This window comes from Ursus americanus, chromosome 19 (genome assembly GCF_024610735.1).
Source record: "Ursus americanus isolate L20-20 chromosome 19, mUrsAme1.1.p, whole genome shotgun sequence".
NCBI classification, from domain to species: domain Eukaryota; kingdom Metazoa; phylum Chordata; class Mammalia; order Carnivora; family Ursidae; genus Ursus; species Ursus americanus.
In genome coordinates this window covers 13,007,290-13,032,311 of record NC_142145.1, presented here as the reverse complement: position 1 = coordinate 13,032,311, position 25,022 = coordinate 13,007,290, and the positions used below count along the sequence as shown (strand labels likewise).

Here is a 25,022-nt window from a genome sequence, read left to right as displayed (position 1 = left end):
AGAGAGAGAGCCCTAGAATGGGAAGGGCAGAGGTTGCTGGGCTGCCCAAGTTGTCGTATACCAGGACTCCTTCCACTGCAATTACAGACTCCAATTTAAATAGGCTGACAGTTGAGAATTTAATGGCTCACGAAATTGTGGATCTAGCTTCAGACATGGCTGGACTCTGCTGCTCAGAAGGACTTGGTGTCTTCGGATCTCTCTCATGGCTTGGTTGCTCACTGAGCTGACTTCACTCTCAGTCAGATTCCCTCCATGGAGGAGAACCCGCTAAGGAAAAGTCTACAGTGCACCATACTGAAGCCCAGCAGACACAAATTCCCATAGAGGAATCCCAGGGGCTGACTTTCAGTGCTTAGGATTGGCTGAAATCTTGGGTCAGGAGCTCAATCAATCACTTATTAACCCCATATATTCTGGGTGGGGAGGGGTGGTTTCCCAAAGAGAAATCGAAGTGCTGTTGCTGGAAGAAAGGGAAATTTATCAGGCACGCAAAAATATCAGAGATCCACTGCCATACTGCATAGAAGCTACCACCACCCAAGGAGTTGACAAAACCTCGGAGGGGAATGGCAGCAGGGGGCAGCCTATGGAGGTTCAGAGACTCTCAACGTACACAGAGATCCCTGTGTTCCGTCTGGCACAGGACCTAGACCAACTGGATACCTATATGGAAAAAAATGAACCCCAACCTCTATCTCACTCCAACTCACCTTTAAAGGAATGTTCAGGTTTGATCCTTCAGGATATCATTGATCCCTTAATAGACAGGAAAGTAAAGGTCCCACTTCCCACCATGACCTCCTCTCCTCCCATAATTTTTCAACCTCATGAAAAAAGATTCTTTTTTTTTTTTAAAGATTTTATTTATTTATTCGACAGAGATAGACAGCCAGCGAGAGAGGGAACACAAGCAGGGGGAGTGGGAGAGGAAGAAGCAGGCTCACAGCGGAGGAGCCTGATGTGGGGCTCCATCCCATAACGCCGGGATCACGCCCTGAGCCGAAGGCAGACGCTTAACCGCTGTGCCACCCAGGCGCCCCTGAAAAAAGATTCTTTTACAACCCTGGGGAGGGAAAATATCAGGAAAGATTTGAAATGGTCTTCTTACCAGCATGGTAAAAAGGAGGTATAAGGTCTCAAAGGCAAATTGAATTTTCATTAGAAAATAAAACATGCAGGTCCTTCATTTTATTTGAGGAGAGAGATTTATGCTTGCCATGCTGCTTACTTATGGTGTTTGAAAATATTTCCCCCAAAGAACTATAATTCAACAAGTATGTGCTTTATTTTCTCAAAACCAAGCATTCTCTCTTAGTCCCTTTAAAATACAGGCCAAGGGTAAGGAAATCTTGAAAGGCCCACTCTTTAGATGAGTGTGTTGCTCAGAAATTACAGGTTAATGACTCTAGAAATAGACCCCCCACAGACAGCTGACGGATTTTTAACCAAGTTTCCAAGTCAGTCCAATGGTGAAAGGTCTTTTCAACAAATGTGGCTGAAGAGCAGACATGATAGGGAAAAAATGAACCCCAACCTCCACCTCACTTCACAAATAAAAATAAATTTGTGCTGAATTACAGACCTGAATATAAAATCCAGACTATAAGGTAATGGAAGAAAATACAGGACTCTCTCTTTATGATCTTGTGGCAGGCAAAGATTTCTCAGATAAAACCCCCAGAAACCATTAGTCATCAAAGAGCAAAACTGATAACTTTGATATTACCAAAATTAGACATTTCCACTCATCAAAAGACACCGCTAAGAAAATGAACAGGTGAGCCTGCACAGGCTGGGGGAAATATCTGCAGCACAAATATCTGATGAAGGACTTGACCCCAGAACTTACAAACCAACAGTAAAGAGATGAACAATCTAGTTTTAAAATAAGCAAGACTTGAATAGACATTTCACGAAAGAAGATACACTAATAACCATGAAGGCAAAACTCAAGGACAAGAAGTCATGCTTCCTTCTGTTTCAGAGCCTTCCAGAGGTGGCTCACTGGTGTGGAACACAGAGGTGTTGGTCTTTGAATCCTTGTTACACCTGGGACAGGAAGAAGCATGAATCAGCCATTCATTGGGCACCCATTCCTCTGTCCAATGGCTACCCTTAGATGGGCTGAACATCATCAGATGTGGGAGCCCCCCACACCAGTTCCTGTCCTCCAAGTCTGACAGCGTACGCAGAAAGGGAGAGAACACAGCCGCTAGCTTCCCTCCTTGTCTGACTCAGGGTCCTCCCTGGCCCCACACCTCAATCACTTCACCTTCAGAGTGAGATTGGTAGCTACCTGACACATGGGTGTTCCCAAGTTCCTGCAGCCCAAAGAGAGCTTCTTCCTCATCAAGGAACACTTGGGGCTCAGTACCATGCGAGGTCCTGCAGCACATATCAGAGGTCTAAGAGCTCCCAGCCCTCCCACTCTTCAGACAATGAGTTCTAACCGGTGCAAGGTAGACTCCCGGGGAATGTGGTGTGAACAGCAATAAACAAGGTCCCTCCTGGGTCTTCCTGTGAGAGCTTGCTGTCTCTTGAGGGACAGAGGCAAGATAACAACACAACCATTTAGCAAAGGCACCTTATATGGGGTGGATGTCAGTGGGTCGCCGATGTTCTGACCTGCTCTTCAAGGAGAGAAGGACAATGAGTAAGGCATCATGGGAGAGAGGAAATCAGTTTGGCTGGAAGGAGAACTCACGTGTGGGCTGAGAGGCAAAAGCAGGGTGAGGGAGGGGGAGAGAGAAAGGGGGAGAGAGAGAGAACACAAGGTGTGAGGGGGGAGCAAGGCACCACATGAGTGACAAGGCACCTGGACAGGCCCAGGTGCTAACAAAACTAATCAAACACGGGAATAAGACCCAAGAGAATGACCACACTGCTGTGAGCCTCCAACCAGGACGCTGCCAAAGTCTAACTTGCCCAGAACATTGGTTCTCCAAAGGTCAAGTATGACGGTTAACATAAAATGAGTTTTTACAGTTGTTAGAGATGTGGGGTTTTGTTCAGACAATCTTACTCATCTAGACCGCTGGCTGACAGGTAGTTTTTAGTGATATATTATAGTTTATTGTTAATCTTCCTCCACTAAGTTTGTTTTTCTTTTCCTTTTTTCTTTTTTTTTAAGACTTTGTTTATTTATTTGACATAGAGAGAGAGCCAGAGAGCACAAGTGGGGGGGGGGAGTTAATGGCAGAGGGAGAAGGAGAAGCAGGCTCCCCACTGAGCAGGGAGCCCGACATGGGGCTTGATCCCAAGACCCTGAAATCATCACCTGAGCCGAGGTAGACCCTTAAATGACTGAGCCACCCAGGTGCCCCCTAATTTTGTTTTTCATCTTTACAGACAGCACTACTTTTTCCCATAGCATATTCTCCTGTTTTCAGAGTATTTTCATGAGTATCCGGTCACCGGAGCCTTATGCCATCTTTCTTCAAGAGGGCAGCCTGAGGGCCGGGGAGGCCGGGTGAGCTGCCCGCAGGTCACGTGGTTAGGAAGGGCAGAGATTAGGACCCAGGCCTTCTGTTCTCTACACGGGCCGAGAACAAGACTTCAAGCTGCGTGGGCCTTGGCCCTGGGTCATGGTCTTCTGTTTTCCTTTGATTTGAACCTGCTGATAACTTCTCCGAGCTGAACTATGTTTGGCAGCCATGGTGGAGGGTTCTAGTGCCTGCTGTAAAATGCTAACAGCTCTATTTGATAAGACCAGCCGTAATTTATTGCTGCTTTAACCTCTCTGTTGCTCAGGCAACTAATATCCTGACTTCAGACTCGGGCTATTCTAGTTAAGTTTAAAAATTTATGACCTTACAATGGCTCAGCCCATCGCTTTGCTCATGTCCTACTCCTATGAGTCACGCTGACCCCCTAAGAATTGCCTCGAGCTCTAAAATTAACTAAGGCCTGGGGCACAGGGGCACTGGAAGAGCTGGGGCAGGTGCACCCGGACTCACGCACGCGGAGCAGCCTGCCATCTCCATGCTGAGATCGCCAGACAGAGTGGGCAGAGGGCCTGTCCTTCACTGCGGGATCACAGCTTACTACAGGTTAGGCACACTTATTCCACAATAACCAGACGGGCGCATGGTTACCTCTGTAACAGAAAAGGGGTGCCAGTGGCCAGTGCCATGCGTTTGCGAAGAAATTAGCACACAAACCCACCGCATAAAGCCAACTTGGGAGCTGGTTTTGGCCTCGTCATCTCCCTCGCTGCTGGCAGGACACACCAAGTCCTTTTGCTTTTTCACCTTCTTTATTGAACCGTCCCTTCTCTCCCAGCACCCGTTGGCTGGACAACTGTCTTAACTTCTGATCTTCCTGCCTCCACCCCATGCTCGCACACCACTCATGTAACCAACCTCCACGCACACTCTGCTGTGTCCTCCCTGCTGGGGGCATTGTGTAGCTCACAGTCCCGGGCAAGAGAGGGACAGCGCAAGTGAGCACATCACTGCAATGCATTTATTAGACCAGAAGCTCCAGGGACCGGGACCATGTTGGTCGTATTCTCTATGACTAGTATTTGTCGGATACAGACATGGGCAACTTTTTTGCGAGTTATAACTAAACATATGATCAGAGAGCTTCTGAAAATCTTCAGAAGACAGGGACTGAATTGGCAGAGGAAAGGCTGGGCCAAGTGGAGGACAGGTGACTCTCTGCAAGGCCGTGACACTGAGCCTGCAGGCTCACCTCACTTCTGCTTCCTCCAAAGCCCTTCCTGGCCATTCCAGCCCCTGGGGCCTCTTCTTCCTAACTGAACGCTTTAAAACATTTTGGCACTTCATATTCCTAATGGCATTGTTTTCTTTTTTACATGGATGTGCCGCGTGTCCCTAATTAGAACACAGTCTCTTTGAGGGACTGTAATTTATTCTCTATATGCATAGACCAGGTATTTGTAACTTCTTAATAGAATGTATTCTATGTGGGGAATGCCTTTCTGTACAATTTATTTACTCATAAAACAAAAGGGAATGGTTTCCTTTAAATATCAGTTTCTCTGGGACCTGTAATTATCAATTCATAAACCTTTAATTACTTGCTAGAGTCTGGGATGGGATCAGAAAGAAATTTTAAAGTGCCAAGTATAATTATCAATTGTGGTTTGATTATAAATGCGAACAAAGTGTCTTTGAGTAAGTCAAAGGAAGACATCATTTGATGTACCCAACACTCTGCTTTCAAAAATACATCACCCCCATTAAAAAACAATTTTAGATAGTTTTAAAGCTAGCAAATATGTGACTTGTCAGTTTCAGCAAGAAATGTATCAAAGAGATCTCACCAGTAGAAATACAGCAGCTGACTCCAAGGAGCTAGCATAGAAACCACTTTTGAGAATTTAACTCTCAGAGGACTTTGTCCTATGCATTTGTGGGTGCTCACGTTTTTCTTCCCACAGTTCCAAAATAATTTACTTTTGTTTGATTCTGGAATGTAATTACTGAAAGACTCAGATGACTTCAATATGTGGTATTTAAAATCCAACTTAAAGGGATTTAAAAAATTAGCCAGAACTCGAAGGATAAGATTTGAATCTTAAACCTCAAATAGTTGTCATGTGTCCGTTTATAACAGAAGAGATTTCCCCCTTTTTCCCCTTTCTTTATTCATCTCAACTTAAGTAGAAGTCTATTATAGCAAAAACGCAACAGTGGCATCCTGTGGTTTGGCCTGTGAATGACAAGTGTGTGTCACAGTTGTGGCCTTGGGAGACTTGGGTTCATGGCTAAACAGAGGTACAGAATCAGTGCAAAGAACATAGCAGTGCCAGTGGGAAAAACAACCATTCATTATTTTTAAAGACCTAAAGTCATTATAAGTGAATCTTCATGGTCTTTTATCTTTACTTCATGAGGCTGAAGTGCATGTATAATTTAAAACTGAGTCAAAAACAAGCTACAGAAATTTGCTTGTCTTTTTTTTTTTTTAAGCTTGTTTTTTGGGGAACCCAACGAAGTCTTTCCCTCTGTAATTTTTATACAGAGAGTATGCCATTATTTCTCTCGTGATGTTAGCACCATATCCTATAATGTGTAGACTGAATGGCGAGTCTGTCTTTCTCCCATTTTATAAAAGAAAAAGAGGGGGCACATTTAACAAATGATAATTCCTGTGTAACTGTGGGAAATGGAGTAGAAAATCCAGACCGACCATTAACAGCTGCCAACTTTTTTTTCCCCCAGAAGCAAAATGCAAGTAAATCTTTGGTGTTCTTTGATTGACAGCCTCAGTGGCCTTTCTCTCTACCTCCAAACATCTCTGTCATAGCTTACTGTAAAAGCTTCCTGCTTCTCACCTGTTTGTTTTCTGCATTTTTTAAAAAAGATTTTATTTATTTATTTGACAGAGATAGAGACAGCCAGCGAGAGAGGGAACACAAGCAGGGGGAGTGGGAGAGGAAGAAGCAGGCTCATAGCGGAGGAGCCTGATGTGGGGCTCGATCCCATAACGCCGGGATCACGCCCTGAGCCGAAGGCAGACGCTTAACCGCTGTGCCACCCAGGCGCCCCTGTTTTCTGCATTTTTAACATCTTCATAAATAACTTATAGTGTTGCTTTATTTAAAATTTTGTGTAAATAGAATTGTGTTCATATTCTATAAGTTTTTACACTGGAGATGCAATCAAACTCTCCTAAATGCTATCCTTGAGTGAAAAAATGTATAGAATAGGAATACCAGGGGCACCTGGGTGGCTCAGTCAATTTAGCCTCAGACTCTTGATATCAGCTCAGGTTTTGATCTTATCAGGGTTGTAAATTCCAGCTGTGTCGGGCTCCATGAAAAGGATCCTATTTATGTAATTTTTAAAATAAGACAAAAATGTAAATACATTTAGATTTCCACTTTTGAAAATTACCTGTTCTCATTTCCCCCCATTTCCCCATTGGGGTGTTTCCATTCTCTTATTTAGGTTCTTTCCCCTTTAAATATAAATTCCCTGATAAAATAAATATATATTTATCAATTCTTTTGTTATGGATTCTGCAAAATCTCTTCTCCAAGGTTTGTTTGTTATTTTCCTAAAGTTATTATCTCTAATTTTGATGATATGTTTTGTTATAAAACTGTTTTCAGGTCAGAAGGGTTGTATGTCAGTTACTGTTCTTAGTTGTAAGCAATGGAATCCAGTCTGACTAGTTTAAGCAGCAGAGAAATTTACGAGAGACAGTTAAGGCGTTCACACAATGTTTGGGAGTGATGGGGAAAGAGGTCTCGGACTTCAATGAAAGGAACATTCCCAGAACCAACTCGCTCTTTCAGGAATCTGCCACCAGTTCCGGGACCACATCGCCCCTGCCCCTCCAAGCTCCAGCAAAACAATGGTGGTCCAAGGAGGTTCCCGGAGGTCCCCAGTCAGCCGGTTTCCTTACTTCTGCCTGAGGCCTCCTGTGGCGTCTGATTGGCCGGCCTGGGTCACATGATACACCCTGGTCAGGAAGCACTCTGGGTAAACACCTCTTCCCTTGAGAAAGCAAGTTTCTGGGTGCGGAGAACTAGCATCACAAGGTGGCCAGGGTAGCCAGAAGATCTCGGTGGATTCACGAATGGCATATTCACTGAAGGTTGTAAAGATAATCTCCTACACGTTCCAGTAGTTTCTGTGTTGTAGGCTTTCATGTAGAGGCCTTATAATTCCTATAGAATTTGTTTTTTGCATAATTGGCATAGGAATCTAAAGAAGAGCTTCCATCCTCTCCTCACTCATCTGTACTTTCACCGCTATCATACTCTACTTTCCTGTACGTACACGGGTTTGGGGTGGGCGTTCTCTTCTGCCCCAGCACCTGTTCCTCTGCCCACCCCACTGTATTTTCACTTCTGTAACTTGAATGGTTTGCTATCTGCAGGGCAACTCGTCTGCCCACCTCACTGTTCTTCTTTTTCAAAATGGTATTTCTTTTCATAATTTTGATTTTCATAAGAATTTTGTAATCACTTTGGAAACTCAAAAAATTCTGTAGGGTTTTGTTTGGAATTTAGTTAAATTTAGGCAGAACTGACATTTTAATGCTTTGAGTCTTTTTTATCCATTACTCAGATCTTCTTTTATATCCTTAATAAAGTTTTATAATTTTTTCCATAAAGCTCTTAAACATTTTATGTGATGTGTGTTCCTTAGGTTCTTTACAGTTTTTGCTGCTATTGTGAGTGGCTGATTTTTTTTTCAATTTTATTTTTTAATTTGTTGTTGTTGAGATATAGGCAAAGAAACACTGAATTTTATGTGTTGCTCTTGTAATCAGCAACCTTGCTGAATTCTTTTTATCACTTCTGATAGTTTTGTTGATGTCTACGCATTTTCTATGCCTAAAAGTAGTTTTTCATTTCCTTTCTAAACTTTACACATTTTTCTTTCTTTTTCCTTCTTCCTTTCTTCTTAATGCATTAGCTAGTATTTCCTGCATAATGTTGCGCTGTGGCAACAATAACTGCCGTTCTTGCCTTGTTCTTGCTTTTAATGGGAATATTCCAGAAGTACGTGATGTCACTGCTCTAGGTTTTTATCAGATTAAGGAAGTTCCTTTCCATTTCTAGTTTTTCCTAAGAGTTTCTCTTCAGATAAGAGTGGGTATTAAATTTATAGAAAAAGACACGTCATATTATTTCTTTTTAATCTGCATACATGATAAACTTTCACTGATGGATTTTTCTGATGTTCTCACAATCCTGGGATAAACCAAAACTAGTAATGGTCACTTAAAAAAAATTCACTGGTTGGATTTAATTTGCTAATATTTGTTGAAGACTCTCGGTCTCCATTTGTAAGTGATACTACTCTACAGGCTTCTTTCTCTTGTACAGGCACACGTACCTCAGAGATACTGCGGATGTGGTTCCAGACCACCACAATAAAGCAAATATCACAATAAAGCGACTCAAGTGAATTTTTTGGTCTCCCAGTGCATATAAAAGTTATGTTTATACTATATTGTAGTTATTAAGTGTCAAATAGCATAATGTCTAAAAAAAGCACATACCTTTATTAAAAGAATGAATACTTTCTTGCTAAAATATGCTAACCACCATCTGAGCTTTCGTCGAGTTGTAATCACTGATCACAGATCACCATACCAAATATAATAATGCAAAGGTTTGAAATATTGAGAAAATTGCCAACATGCTACACAGAGACAGGAAGTGAGCAAATGCTATGGAAAAAAAGGGACCCTGTTACATACTAGCAGCACGCAGGGAAATACTGGTGAAGGGGTCTGCTTTTCTGCAACTGATCCTAATAAGGTTGGCTGAATACCCCTTCTGCTCCACAATTCCCCTCCCTTGTGCCAGCATTTCAGTTGGTTGAAATTCTTTGCTTGCCCAGGTGGCCCAAACTTGTAGTCTTGAGGAGTGTGACTCCTTGGTAATACCGCCCATATGGAGTTGATGTAGTCCTTTGTTACTCTTGACCATGGGGCAGGCAGTATGAACAGACACCCTAAGGAGTACGCCCCCAGCTTCATTAACACTATTCTTGCCCCTCTGCGCGGCAGCTCTCCTGGCCGCCCTTGGGTAGCACCAGCCCTCCAGCAATCACTGTGACCTCTCTGTTTTCTAATCCCTTCATGGCTTCAGGACATTGAAGAGTCAGGTAGCCATTTTGTTCCGCTTCAGGGGAACTAGTGATGGATCCACTGGAGATCACGAGAGTCTACAGCTGTGGGGATTGTTACCTGTGTGTGTTATGGGGCTGCAGAAAGACATGCAGAGTATAGCTACAGTTCTCTGTAGCATCAAATGGTCTTCTAACAGTTCCACTCCTATTTTTCTGATGTGTATACCCAGAGAACTGGAAACAGGTGTTCAAATAAATACCTGTGCACACATGGGTACACATGTTTGTAGCAGCGCTATTCGCAATAGCCAAAAGGTGGAAACAACCCCAGTGTCCACCAGTGGGTGAATGGACAAACAAATGTACTACGTACGGCTGGCGGACCGCCAGCCTACAAAAAGGAATGAAGTGTTGATCCACGTTATGGTGCGGATGAACCTCAGAAATATTCTGCTCAGTGAAAGAAGCCACACACACTCATCACTTACCGCACGATTCCATTGATACGACACTTCCAGAAGAGTTACGTCCACAGAAACAGACAGAAGGTTGGTAGTTGCCAGGGGTTGGGGAGAGGAAGGATTGAAGATCAGCCACTTACCGGGGATGGCGTTTCTTTTGGGGGTAATGGAAATGTTTGCAGACAGAGGTGGTCGCTGCACAACACTGTGAATGCACCAAAGCCACTCTCAACTTAAAAAGGCTAATTTTACATCACGTGAGTCTCACCTCAATAAAAACAAACAAACAAAGCCCTCTTTGGTCTTACAATCCTTGCACATTTAAGAGACAGATTATTCCCAAGCTATATTTCCTCTCATAGATGTTCATTTCTCTCCCAACCTCCCCCTTTCTATCTTTTACGGATATTCCTTTGATTAAATGTAGGTTTGGAGCTGCTCATAATTTCAGGATAAATGTTTTAGATCAGATACAAAGATATTTGAGGTAGCACGCCTCTCCGATGTCACATACATCATAGACATACCTTTGAGAGAGCCGTGTTTCTAGCGATTTCATGTAAAACCATTTTTGTCCATCAGAAAATTATTATTTCTTCTATGCTTGGAGCCCTATGAAGCATCTGTAATTGTGCAGAATCACTTCATGGGAAAAGGGACTTGAAGCAAAAGTAACCACAAATTTTAGATGGTTACAACTGGTCCACTCGAAGAGATTAAGCTCTGTAGGTGGGAGCAGCCCCCCAGGAGAGCGCAGGTGTCCTTTCCATAACGAGACCCCCTTGAGGACCATAATACAGACCAATTAGGTGGAGGCAAACCCAGACATATCTCAATTTGACAGAAGCCTTGCTCTGTTTCCCCCACATGTTTGGGGTCTGATAAAATCCCATACATGGTTTGGCCCAACACATTCTTCTCAGTACTTACATCCCACGGGGAGTTTTAAGGGACATTTAATCCTCATGTTTCTGGTTCATTTTCCCTTAACTCATCAAAACAAGGTTATGAAAGACTGCTTTGATCTCTAACAGGACTTGTTCACGAGAGACATGAGGCCATTACTTTCCAAACAGTAAGTTGTGCTTTGCCAAGGGTTCGGGGAGTTAACAGCATGACGTTTGGGCTGCATCGGAGCACCTGACCCTTGAGAGCTAACTGGGTCCTAAACTTGGCTCAGGGAGGCCTACCACCCTCCAACCTAATAAAGCCCATTAATTAACTGTCAGACCAGCTGTGTAACAAGTGAACTTTTAGTGGCTATGCCATTTTCTTGGTTCCAGGCCAGAAACAATAGGTATAAAACTTACACCATTAGTGAGACATTTTGGAGAGAAATTAGTACTTGCATAATGGAAGGCTGCCTTGCAAATAAAATGTGCATTGCAGGGCATGTATTTTGTTAAAAATTAAAATGTAAATAAAACTGTTCACAGGAGCCTTCTTTGGGTTCTTACAAGTACCATATACCGAGGATGAATGACTATGAGGCTTAAATCAGACTCACTGACCTATTGCTCTAGTGTTTGGGGAGTTCAGTGCCCAAGGCATTAGGACAGTAAGGAAGTACATTGCAAAAATATAACAAAAATAAACTTGAACTATCTTCTGATGAGATCATATTATAAAAGGTACTAGACTAGGGCATAATTAAAGTTCTTTCATTTGTCAGGAATAGAAACCAAGTCACACCAGTATGAACGAAAAGAAGAATGTGTTGTAAAGATACGGGGGCTATCTCGCAGCAGTGAAGAACGAGCTGGACGTGACCGTTAGGAAGGGCACGAGCAGGAGAGCAGCTCGGGGCTTCAGTGGCTGCAGTTCCTAGCACTTCTCATTTTTAGATCGAACTGAGAATTAAAAGCAGAAACTTTGTAGAGGATTAGATGTGGGACAAGATTCTGTGAAATGTCAAAAGGACAGTCTAGGTAATCCCAGCTATCATCCCCTCCAAAGGAGGCAGTTAAGTATTTACATGACCAGAAAACTCTTAGATCTAATCCCAAAGTGTCCTTTGATATCACCAATTCCTCACCTCTGACACTTGGGCACTCAGCATCTGCTTGAAAACCTCCTGTGATGGGACACTTCCTACTTACAAGGACAACCTATCCCATCATTGGACCAGATGAAACATGAAAAGGTCTTTTTTAAAAGATTTTATTTATTTGAGACATAGAGAGAGAGAGAGAGAATAAGCAGGGGGAGGGGCAGAGGGGGCAGGAGAAGCAGACTCCTCGCCAAGCAGGTAGCCTGACTCTGGGCTCGATCCCAGGATCCCGGGATCATGACCTGAGCTGAAGGCAGACGCTTAACCGACTGAGCGCCCCAGATGCCCCAAAACATGAAAAGGTCTCATATTGAAGTGAAATGTGACCACTACTCTCTGGTTCACTATTGACACTTTGAGCGCACCGATCAATTCTTACACAATGTACATATGATAATCCTTTATATGGAAGACAAACCCATATTCTGTCCTCCTAAGGTTTTCTCCTATCCGAACTGAGCATGTTTAATGGCTTCAAACAGTCTTCATATAACGGACTTTTTTCATCCCGTCCAACCTCTTCTACAATTTAGTCTCCAGTGGTCCTCTTAAAATGTAGTACCCGGGATGGGATATACACTCCAGACATGGTCTGGACAATAAACTGCTATTAATGTGGCTTTGGATTGTATTAGCATTATCTTGTTGACTCAGATTGTGCTTGTGGGCCGGGCACGAACTGTTGCTAAATCAGTTCCCCCTTGTTAGACTTTTGTGCAATTAACTCTTCATATCGCGCAGACAGTACAGGAGTCAAGTTGGAAAGGAACACTGAGTAGTTATTGTTTACATTATTTCAAGTCTGACCCTGTCTTCCATTGTATTAATTGTCTTCCCAACACCAATCAATAGGCATGGATTTTACCTCTTACTCTAGGTCACGGATTAAAAAAAAAAAATGTTGAACTGACCAGGGACAAGTACAGAGCCTTTTGATCTGGACTACAAGTGTCTCCACCACATAACCCTGAACAGCATTCTTGGAGTACCGCTCAAATGCAGGGTTTTTCAGAATGTGTCTGATGAAGGAACTGTCTCTAAATATTAAGATTTACTTAAAAAAAAAAATTTTGGGGTGCCTAAGCGGCTCAGTTGGTCAAGCACCTGACTCCTGATTTTGGCTCAGGTCATGATCGCGTCGTGGGATCAAGCCCCGGTCGGGCTCCATGCTCAGTGGGGAGTCTGCTTCAGATTCTCTCTCTCCCTCTCCCTCCCCTCCCTTCTGCCCTCCCCCCTCTCTCTCTCAAATAAATAAATCTTAAAAAAATAAAATTAAAAATTAAAAAAAAAAACACAAAGTCTCAGAGTATAATTGTGCCCAATGACCTGGTAAGAACATGGAATGCTCTGGGGCGCCTGGGTGGCACAGCGGTTAAGCGTCTGCCTTCGGCTCAGGGCGTGATCCTGGCGTTCTGGGATCGAGCCCCACATCAGGCTCCTCCGCTATGAGCCTGCTTCTTCCTCTCCCACTCCCCCTGCTTGTGTTCCCTCTCTCGCCGGCTGTCTCTATCTCTGTCTAATAAATAAATAAAATCTTTAAAAAAAAAAAAAAAAAGAACATGGAATGCTCTATTATGTGTTTCTGTGTGTACGGATACCATGTTGTGGAACCCTATAAAACACCCCTGGGACACACTGCTGACCCAACGCTACTACCCTGCAGTGCACAAGCTGCCTATCTGTCCCACTGAGATTTCATGAGCAGCTTTATCAAGTGCTCTGCTACCATCAATGTACACTCTGGTCTACGGCAAGCTTCTGTTCTTCCAATCCATATATGAGCTCTATCAAAGGAGGAAGTGAGGGGAGAGAATTAAGAACTGAGCCAAAGGATTGAAGACTACTAAAGGTGTATGCTGGGCTGGGAGATTTCAGCCACGCGAGATCCCGGATCTTGAAGTGGTCAAAACATCACATTAAAGAATGAGAAACAAAGGTTGAGTCAAAGGTTGAGCCAATTTACCAACTTAGATCCAGAAGAAGAACCCAAGCGCAGAGGCTGGGACAGTTTGGTGTAGTCATGAGCGGTGCCAGCTGGGCTTTAAGGCAAAATCCTGGGGCATCGGGTTACACCCTTGCCTGAGTGGTTGCTGAGCTTGCTCCTGACGGAGAGTTAAGAAGCTCCTTTCTCTCCACGCCCCGCTGAAATCATGCCATCTGCCCCACTGGGCTCAGCTATCTTTGTTCCTCTAAGCTACGGATGACAACATAAACTCCTTTTGTTGTTTTCAGGGTATCCCATAGGCCTTGATTCCTCGGGGGCTTTAGCCTTCCCGACATTCTTCTTCCTCTCTCTCTTTTCCTTTCTTAGTCATTTTTCATTCTTTCCCCCTCTTGCGTCTTTACTGCATTTCTATATTTTAATCTTTTATGAGTTCTATATACTCATTAGCACCTACATTTGTTCTTGGACCATTTCTACTCAGGCTGCAACACAGCTGGATTTCTCTGTATTGTCAATGTATTCCCGGAAAAAAAGAAAAAGGAATTTCAGTACACTGAATTTTATTTTTAACACCATGGGGAGTCTGAAATGTATAGATACTTCCAATGGGATACTTTTTCTATAAAACTGAAGAATGCTTTTGTAAGTCAAGTAACTTCTCATTTGCCAGTTTTGTAAGTTTGCAAATTTAACTTCCTTAAGTCATGGTTAATCTAAATCAAGAAACACTACATTTTAAAGTTTATCAAGTACAAAGTATCTGGTCAGATGACCAGAATTCATTGATGTGATTTCATAACTGTGTTCTGCTTTACAGTATGATTTAAGTTCCACACTTAGTAAATTAAATGAGATCATTTTAGAAGTACTCACAGTACTGACTCACTGTGCGATGTGCATGATGGATAATGAATCTACACCAGCCCAAATGGTACCTTCTATTGTTGCCCTTCACACCGCTTACTCATTCACCACACTTCACTGAGTGCCTAGAATATTCTAGAAACTTGGAATACAAATGCCCCTGGTTTAATTCACAACAATTGCTTAGAGTAATTCACTGCCAGGAACCCAGTCTTACATGCGTGCAAATATGTTAATTACTGATTAGGTAGGGACTGACATAATCCAAGGAAACAAGCAGGCCTATAAGTATTCTAGAATCAAGCTGGGAAAAAGTACAAATGGGAACTTCACAGATGTTGCACATGGAGGGACCAAGAATCAGTGGTGAGTCCATGGGAAAGGGACAAAAGGAAGTCCAATTCTGGCTGTGTTTCAGTAGCCGGGACGAGGAGAAGAAATACCAACGTGTTAGAACCTGCCCCCTGAGAGCCAGCCACTGTTCCAAGCACTTGGCACGTACTGGTTCATTCAGTCCGTACAACACCCCTGGCAGGTGGATTCTGTCATAGTTTCTATCTTATAAAGGAAGCACTGAGGCACAGAGAGGGAAAGTATCTTGCCTGAGGTTGCACAGCACGCAGATGGCAGGGCTGGGGTCCATCCCCGCAGTCTGACCCTAGAGCCCATGCCTCGTTGGTTACGGGCTCAAAGTGAGGTGACAACCGGTGGAAGCTTCTCGGCTCTGTGATGCTGCGCAAGCAGAGATTACTACTAGCGCTGCACGTTGCCTACATCAGACCTCAGACCCCTCCCCCCGCTCCTGATTCACCGTCATAACTTAATCAACGATTTACACACAAGCTCTACAGTTGGAACAAGCACACGGCAACCTAGTTCGGGTGTAGTGTGCAACTGAGGGATGCAAACACCCAATAACTCGGGGAGAAGCCAGCTTTTGCCCTGGGACGTGAGCTGACACAGCACCTCGGGGCGGAGGGACCCCAAAGGCTCCCCATTCAGAAGTCGCCCCCCACTCGACTCTCTCCCACATCCCCATAAATCTGGTGCCCTGGGCGTCTGGATAACGAATTAGACATGGGTATTGATGGACGCATACCCACAAGCCAAGACCTGTAAAGAGTGATTCATTAACCCACACGACCCTTCACCGCTGAAAATGTCAAAGCTGGGGGCATCTTTCCCAAACACAGATGGAACCACGTCCCCTCTGCTGAAAACGCACGAATGGCTCTCCTATACCACTGAGTAAATTCTCCGTGTCGGGCTCAAGGCCCCTGGAGAGTTGGTCCCTTCCCACAGCTCCCCCAGCAGGCCCTGCATCCTGCACATTCCAGGGGGCTCCTGGTACCCTTGGGGCTCTGTGGAGCTGTAGTCACATGGCAGAGTTGTCTCCAAACCCCACCACGGAGGGGAGGACACCCCATGTCCTGTTGGGTACGGAGCTCACCGGTTCTGGAGCGAAGTCCACAGGAACAATGGAGATGCCTCTTCCAGCTCCGAAGATACTACTACAAACCCAATAAAGGCAGGGGAGCCCACGGCACCTGGCAGGAATGAGCAGGGGGGCCTCCCAGCCACCACTCCTCTGACTCCTTCGTGGCACGGACACACACTGAGAGCCCACTGACCATTCCTGAGCACCCAGGGAGACGACGATGAGGTAGAACATGGAAGATGGGCAAGCAGGTGGTCCCCCCCCCCAGCTCGTTCTCAGGTCACGGTATTCTCCTTCACTCGCCCTCCATTCAACAAGTCAGCCTATGCGCCTTGTGTCACAGGCACTGAGCTCCAGGCTGGGAACGAAGGGAAAGACAGGCCCTGCCATCCAGCACTGCCTGGCCCCTGGGAGACACCGGCTGATCGCTGGAAAATGAGGCGCAGGGAGGCACAGAGGGAATCCGGGCCCCTCCATCCGGGAAGTGCTAGAACCAAGGCCTCAGGCAGGGGTGATGTCCTTGGGCAGGCCTGGGGCCCATGGGGGCAGTGTGGAGGGCAGAGGGCCACTCCCGGTCATTCAAGGGTGAGCGTGGCTTCTCGCCACATGTGGCCATCCCAGGACTTTGCTGCCTTCCCTCTCCTGGGCCATTCCCTCCATCTCTTCTGTTCATTCCACTTGTCCTTGGGGTCCACCACACGTTCCTTCTCCTCCAAGAAGCATTTCCTCCTCTGGCCTCCAGCGGCCTCCCCCCTTCCCTGAATTTCTACAGCCGTAAGTACCTGTGGCATAAAATTAAGTGCTTCAAGAAATTGCTACGTTTGGATTTTTTTTTTTTTTTTTTTAGATTGGAAACTACTTGGGCATAAGGGTTACATCTCATACTTTGTTTTATCCCCAACAGGGCATTGCACAGAGTCAGCGCCCAACACATATTTATCACTGATAAAAGCTCTGCAAACGAGATTCTCTCCCTTTCTGTGTCTCCCTCCCTCCCAATCTCAGCGGGAAGAGCGCACAGACTGACATGACCCACGCTGAGGACCCTTTCTTGGCTTGCCCAGGAGGGCCTCTTGGGGGAGTTGCTTCGGAGGAGGGAAGCATTTTGCAGATGGAGGGCAAAATCAGGCTGTGGGCTTTTGGAGGAGGCAAAATTATAATTTGCATTTTTCTGCGGAGTGAGAACTCTGTAATTTAGGATTTTGCCTAATTGCTGTTTAGAGCTCCCGAGACTGCTTCTCTTCAGGCCGTCATGTGTTTGCTGGAGAGGTGCGTTATTAATGGCTCTCCACCTCCATCCATCTGTGGCTCAAAGGTAAGATGACTCAGACCGGCAGCAGGTCAGTCCTGAGTTCTGCTTTTTTTTCTAGACTTCTGATCCGTTTGCCCCTGGAGGAGAGGGAGCGAGCGGTGCTGGCGCCGTCGAGAAGTTACAGGCGCACATGCGCAGGCAGCCGTCTTCGGTCTGTGGCTGCTCCCATCTCATCTCCAAGCAGCTGGGAGCCAGCAGCAAGGGGACACCAGAGGTGGGCACATCCACGTTCTCTCCACAGCTGCGCTCTCCTTGCACGTGTGCGTGAGGCTGCGGCCTCTGCGTTTCTCAATCGCACTGTGGACATTTTGGAAAGTTAACCTACTTCCTTTGCAAAGTGATTTTTGCGTGTTCCTAAAGGCTAGGAAAAATGACAAGCAGCTGCCTGGGGTACCCGGGGAGGGATCAGGTGCTAACAGAATCCCTTGCTCCCTGTGATCCCCATGCAGATTCAGACCCAACCAAAAGGAACCCATGCTGTCTCCCTCCATCTGAATTGGAAGTATCACAGCAAATTTTTTTTTTTTAATAAGGGCACATGAAGAGAACAGAAGTGAGGCCATTTTTACCGATTGTGGGCAAACACCCTGGCAAATATAAAATAACGGCACTTTCTATTCAACTTTTACAACTGGAACTCCTTGTGGTTGTAAGTTCAGGCCACAGATGTTAAAGCCACAGGGAGCAGAGGCCACGCTGAGAACATCATGTTCTCCCACCGTCCTATCTCCTGGGCCATCGCTGGAGTTGGAGCCCTTCACATCGGGCCAAACCTTTCACACAGGTCGGGCCCAGCTGAAAATGAACATTCTGGAAGTTTTGAGAGGGGAAAAAAGCACATCAGGCTTTGCTACAACATAACACAGGGGTACACACAGAAGAGCGTGTGCGTGCACACGTGGGTGGGGGGGGTGCGTGCAGGGAGGCAGGCACTGTCGACGGGAATGGAGTTGTGCGTACAGCCAGCCACAGCCAGCTCGCTCAATACTGCAAAAGAAGGACAACGGTTCCTATGTCCTGTTTGCCTCCTAGGGGCCAGATGCTGTGCACACGCTGTCTTACTTGAATCTCTAAAACAACTCTATAAAGTGTTACTACGCCCTTTTATAGACAAGGAAACAGACGCAGGTAACGTATTCATTGGCTCGGGCTGCCTTAACATAGAAGCGCGCACTGCGTGGCCTCACTCAACAACGCATTCCCTCACGGCCCTAGGGCCCGGACATCTGAATTCAAGGGAGCAGCAGCGCCATGCTCCTTCAAGATTCTGGAGAGAATCCTTCCTTGTCTCTTCCTAGCTCCTCGCCGTGGCGGTGGATGCTTGGCGTGCTTGGTGTGCAGCTGTGACCCTCCAGTCTCTGCCTCTGGCCCCCCGATGGCGTTCTCCCCCCAACCCCCCTCCCATGCCCTGATGTCTGTATCTCCTCCTCTTCTTCTAAGAACCCTGCTCATATTGGTTTAAGGACCCACCCTACTCCTGTAAGACCTGACCCCAACCAATTACAGCTGAGTGACTCTATTTCCAAATAAGATCACATCCAGAGGTACTGGGGGGGGGGATTTTCAACCCACAGCACGTATGCAAAGTATCTTGCCTCAGGTAGCACTGCCAGCAAGTGCGTTGAAAATCTGAACCAGCATCGACTCCCAAACTCTTTTTCTTTCCCATACGCTAATTTACGCAGTTGCATTAATCGATGCGTGTGAGATGCTCCGGTTTACTCTAGCTTTGTATTTTTTACCCACAACCTGCTCTGCAGCCCCCATTACTGGTCCCCGCAGTGGGGAGGTGAGAAGGAAGATGGCGGTCAGGGCTGAGGAGCTGAGTCAGACTCAGGAATCGTGTCTGCACCAGAGGCCCAGTCAGGAAAACCAAAACTATAGTAAGGATTCTGAACAGAGAAGATTTAATACAGGAATTTGGTTATCAAAGTGTCAGAAGGACTAAGGGAAGAGTGAGTGAGAGTGAGTGAGAGAGAGAGAGAGAGAGACAGAGAGAGACTATAACAGGAACAAAAAAAGAGAGACTATGGTAGGAAGTCACGTGGGCAATATGGCAGCCCAGGGCTTTTGAAGAAACCTCCCTTACCTAACTTTACAAATGTATGGTTAAGGGAAAGGGAAGAAAAGGAAACTGTTAAAGCCTTGAAATGTTGTCAGAGAAGACCAAAGATGCCATTCACCTCACAGGCATTTATTATCCACAGCGTTCTAGACCTTGGGTTTTAAGAGGTTATAGCTCTGGTGGCAGTGGGTAGAGCCAAGGACCACACAAGCTGAAATGTCAGATCAGAGAAACCTACCCAAAGCCAGGAACTCTGATGAATGCCACTCTTGAACTAGAAAAAACCACCAGACAGAAGAACAATAAGGATGCTTGCTTGTCTAAATCTTGGCTCCCAGTAAAGGAAGAAACAAAACCAAAAGTCTCCCAGGAAAAGGCTCCCAAAAAAGTCTCCCAAGAAAGTTCCTAACCACAAGCCTACACTCATACAGTCTATAGCCACAGTTCATAGCTTTCAAAGGCCCCCCTCCCCCAAAAAATCTTAGCAAAATTTCAAGAGAATTCCAGGCTTACAGCATCCCAGGTGGCAGTCAGACGCAAACACGAAACCTCTCTTGAAGGAATACACTTCAAATCCAGATTCACCACAGGTACAGTTCCAGGGAACATGAGCTCACAAGAGAGATCAGCAAACATGTGAGAAAACAAGTCACCGTACGTGAGAGACAACAGAAACAGCAGCCATACGATGAGTCACCAAGACGGCAGGTGTTGGAATGATTAGAGATCAACGACGAACCTGGTATGTTTCATGTGTTTAAATAAATAAATGCACGTACAATATAATAAAGAAACAACAGACCACAAACAATGACTCAGCCTTGTCTAGGAGGTTTTGATTGCAATGGGAAAATGGAAGTTGCCTGCAGACAGCCCTTTGTGTTCAGAGAAGTCTGACTTTCTCCAGGGGGTTAAGTTGAAGACCAGGTGCAGGGTGGGGTGTGAGGGGGTGTTCCTTTGGGGGCACAGGCAAGTAAAATTACTTTAGCATAAGGTGTCTCCAACTGGACATGACTGGAGAGATGCTGAAAAGACAGAATATTTTTTGGGGGGCAGGGAGGTGCTTCATTGTAAAGAAAGAGAGATGGGGGAAGAAGGCACAATATATCAATATGTGGGGACCATATGTGGGCAATATGGTGGCCTCTGCTGAGAAGGAAGCCGAGCCCAGTCCTTGCTTCCCAGTGCCTGGTTTGTGGGGCACCTGACGAGGCTCAGTCTTGGACCCTGGGGCTCCCAAACTCCTCCTGCCAATCAAGAATGAGATTAATTTTTCTGCCAGCCCAGCGGAAGGGAGGTTTAGTCTCATTTAATTTGATTTAAATAAAGATGTGCTATTTCTTTCATATCTGAGATTGTGGAATGAGATTCACACATACCGCACGGCACAATCTCTAGACCTCTGGGGAATTTCAAAAAAAGCTTTTCCCCATTTACATCTGGAGGACATTCCTGGCACATCCTATGCAGAAGTTGGGGGAGTGCTTGCCTCTCGGGAGGGAAATTCTAGGTCTTCTATGAGCAGGCTACAAGAGGAGCAAGGCTTTCCTTTGTCTCTGGTATTTAGGGAATTGTAAAGCTGGTGGGAGGGCGAGGAATAGGAAGGAAATTCATAAGATGATAAGAAGATCAAAATAGCAACTCACATGCCAATTACAGGCTCTCCCAAGCACCTGCCCTAGGAGTAACTTGGTTCCACAAGGGCGTGAAAGAGACAGTCTGAATATTCTATTTCATGTTTAGAAACAGAAGTCGAAACCAAGTAGCCTGGTCTCATTTCTTCAATGTTCGGTTCATTTAAGATGCTTGGGATATGTGATCCAATGTCAATGCCTTTGACTACCATTGTTAAGGAATCACTGGCAGAAGTAATTTCATCCCAGAGCAATTCTGTTTTGGCAGGATCTGTGGTTACAGCTATTGATTTTTTTTTTTTTGTCCTGCCTCTTCCTGGTTGAGAGAGCTCTTTAGGTTATAGTTGGTAGCAGGAAATTCCTGCCCAGGAGAAAACAGGTTAGTTGCTTGGGAAAAGAAAGTTCCAGAAAATAAAAACCTTTGAGGTTTGTTTCTTTGCTTTTTTGTAATGCATTCCTAAGCAGGATTTTCACACTTCTTCTATGATAAGCTTATTTTTCTTGATGGAAAGAATATTAGGAGTAAAAAAAAAAAAAAAGGGAAACAGTCATTTAAAAGGGAGTATTTGGGGGTGCCTCGCTAGCTCAGTTGATGGAGCACGTGACTCTTGACCTTGGGTTTTTGAGTCCGAGCCCCACAAGGGGTATAGAGCCTACTTTAAAAAAAGAAAGAAAAGGGGATATTTTGCCCACATCCTCACTTCCAATAGCTGAAGAGAGGACACGGTGGTACATAAGCCTCAAATTTCATGCAGCTTCTCTCACCCCTTGTCCTCTCTGAACAGACAACTGAGGTACAGTGAGCAGCTCTTTGCTTACCCTCGAGGCCTGTGATTTATACTAAGCACTGACTTTGGGCATTTCAGTGACGTCTTGTGGAGCCTGAACTGAACCATCAAAAATAAATGTTTAACAGTATTTTCCCACAAGGGGCACTGACGTACTGAAAACCAGGCATCCGCGGCAGGCAGCAAGAAGTCAGAAGGAGCGCCACCTCCAGGCCACGGGTGCAATGAATAAACCTCCAGGAGCATCAGAGCTACGACCTGGGTGATTCCCATCTCCCACCGAGACGAGGACCCTGATCTCCTGGCAATGAACGATGAACACAAGTTTAAATTTAAATATTGTGTCACCCACATCGAACGCGCTTTCTGTCACGAGACTAGCTCAAGTGGACACACCGCGCTGAAGATCTGGCTCTGCTGGCAGAGGCCGTTAGCTTAATCAAGAAATTTATGGGCAGACAAATCTGCTAGGGAGCCAGACGTCTTCTCTAAATCGAGACATCACAAGTCATTTAGCAGCTGATCTACAGTGTCCCTGAGCTTCCTCGAGGTCAATTAGAGGACCTTATCCATTTAGTTCAGCTTTATGACTTTAACAAATGACCTGCTGGGGTTTTTTTCTTTCTCGCTTTCTTGCCTGCTCGCTTGCTTACCAGAACTAATAAAAACTTCATGGAGATTTAGAGACACCTAATGAAATCAGGAGCACCAGATCCCCTGCCTACCTGTTCTAGTCTGTATTTGGAAATTCCATGCCCAGCTTTGGAAACCGGATGGAAATGGGTGAAGGAACTGGGTATATTGATATCTAGCCTCCTCGGATGCAGGGGACCTTGAAAGGTAGGAAGAGTACCGTCAGACAACGTTTGGTACCAGCCACTCAGGGATGTGATAAACTTTTCTGGCTTCTGCCTCTGAAAATATTTGGTAAAAGTTGGTGACTTTGTTGGTATTTCAGACAAAGAAATGAGGGTATGGATTGAAAACAGGGCTTTAAATCTTTAAGAAGGGCAGCCTTATGTCAAAATTCCAACAAAAATAGTTTTCCAGCTCCCCCCAGCCCTTTATTAAGGCAACAGGAGAGCCGAGATCCAAAGTTCTGTGTAACCCTCTCAACTAAAACTCGAACAATAGATCGTTCTTTGGCACAGTTTACGCTATTCTTGGCAAGGCTCCCAACTCAGGTGACATTAAAGGTGACTATATAGATATATACACAATGAAGTCAGCTTATAATTAATTTCTGTTAGATTTACTAATGTAACTGCATAGGGGTTAAAAGCTTCTGCAAGACAGGGGATACCACAAGCAAGTCGATGATGACATATGACACAATGAGACACAAAGTGCTAATTTCCTTAATATACAAAGAGCTCTTAAAATTGAATAAAAAGATAAGTTAACCCAATAATGGGCTTTCACATATGTTACAAATATTTTAATCTGCCATGACATTTATTCTTTGATTATATTATTTTGCAATTTTCACAGGCTTGTATTTTATGTGCTTGAATCTGCACGTCTGCCACCGTTATGCTTAGAAAGGCATGCCTCATTCTGAAATCATCTATTTGAGTTTGGATTTAGGAGGGCATTAATTTCCGGTCCATCTGTAGAATTTGTGGTGGGTGGTTAATAATAAAAATAGACTCACATTTTCTAAAATAACTAGCAAGTTGTTCCAGTTTCATATTTATGGAGTGGTCCTTTCTTTCCCCACCGATGTGCAGCATAACCTTTATCATACATTCGATGCTTATGTGTGCTAAAAATAAAAAGTAATTTCAGTTGAGTGCCGTGAATTAATCGGAGGCGTTTACAGAGGTGGTGTTTGCAACATGTGGATGTCCTTCCTTTCCCCTCTGCCCTACCCCCTTCCTCCCCAGAGACCGAAAACAGAGGGAAGGAAGCCAGGGGAACATTAAACAAGGTCTGCTGCTCTGGATAATGTCTACGAAGAAAACGAGCAGGCTGAGGTTTTATGATTTACACTGCTTCGAGAACCCTGTGAGAGGGCCACGCACTGGGCCCTCACTCCACACTGGGCACTGTCCTAGCACTCACCTGGAGACATCACTCCATCCTCATGACCACCCACCAGGTGGGTGCTATGATCAGCACCCCCATATTAGAGACGAGGCACCAACCCCAAAGTCATGTCACTTTCCCCAAAATCATTTAGAAGGACAACGGCCTAAAATGTGGCTCAGCCAGCCCATCCACAAAGGTGACAGGATCATTCCCTCCTTTAAAACACTTCCTCTCAGCGAAGACAAGTGTCCACAAACAGGCTGAGGAAGGTCGCTGCAGATGGGACCTGGGGAAGCAGCGCTATCACGGGGCCATGAGCCTGTGCTAGAAGTGATCAAGCCAGGTGAGTTCTATCTTCTGAGAAAAGCAGACCGCCACTCATTTCTAGGTACCCATTCTACTCCTGCCTTTTCACGGCAACGCTTCTCCTTTCCAGGAAAGCTAAGAAAGCAAGGGCTTTTCATCTGTTTAACTGGCTTAGGAGGGCAGGGCAAAAACCTTTCTACCACAAGATCCCATGGTAGAGCGGAGAATTCTGGCTCTGAATCTTCGAGGTTAGCGGCCTCTGGGTATTTTCATTATTTATGGTCAATTATTGAGTCGGTGGACTCTCACTGAGGGTCTTCACGGGCCAGTAAGGTGCCAGGCAGGGGGGCAGGTGGTAAAGTGTGATACAGGCCACGGAGTGCGCTATGGCCCGTGCTACGACGGCACGAGAGGCTTCTGCCTGGGGATCTGCTTCTTCCTCTGAAATGGGGCTCTGTTTACATGAATTCAGAAGAAGAAGACATTAGATTTGAATCACAGATCAGGACTTGCAGATTCCTGGGCCAGCTCTCTACCTTGCCATCTTCATAACCATACCCTA

At 45.2% G+C, this 25,022-nt stretch overlaps 1 protein-coding gene across 2 annotated transcripts in view; it reads right to left on the bottom strand.

The window, feature by feature from the left end:
• BCL2 (BCL2 apoptosis regulator) overlaps positions 1-25,022 on the bottom strand; it is a 230,546-nt gene that overhangs the window by 16,222 nt on the left and 189,302 nt on the right. The gene's annotated exons all lie outside the window — the stretch shown is intronic.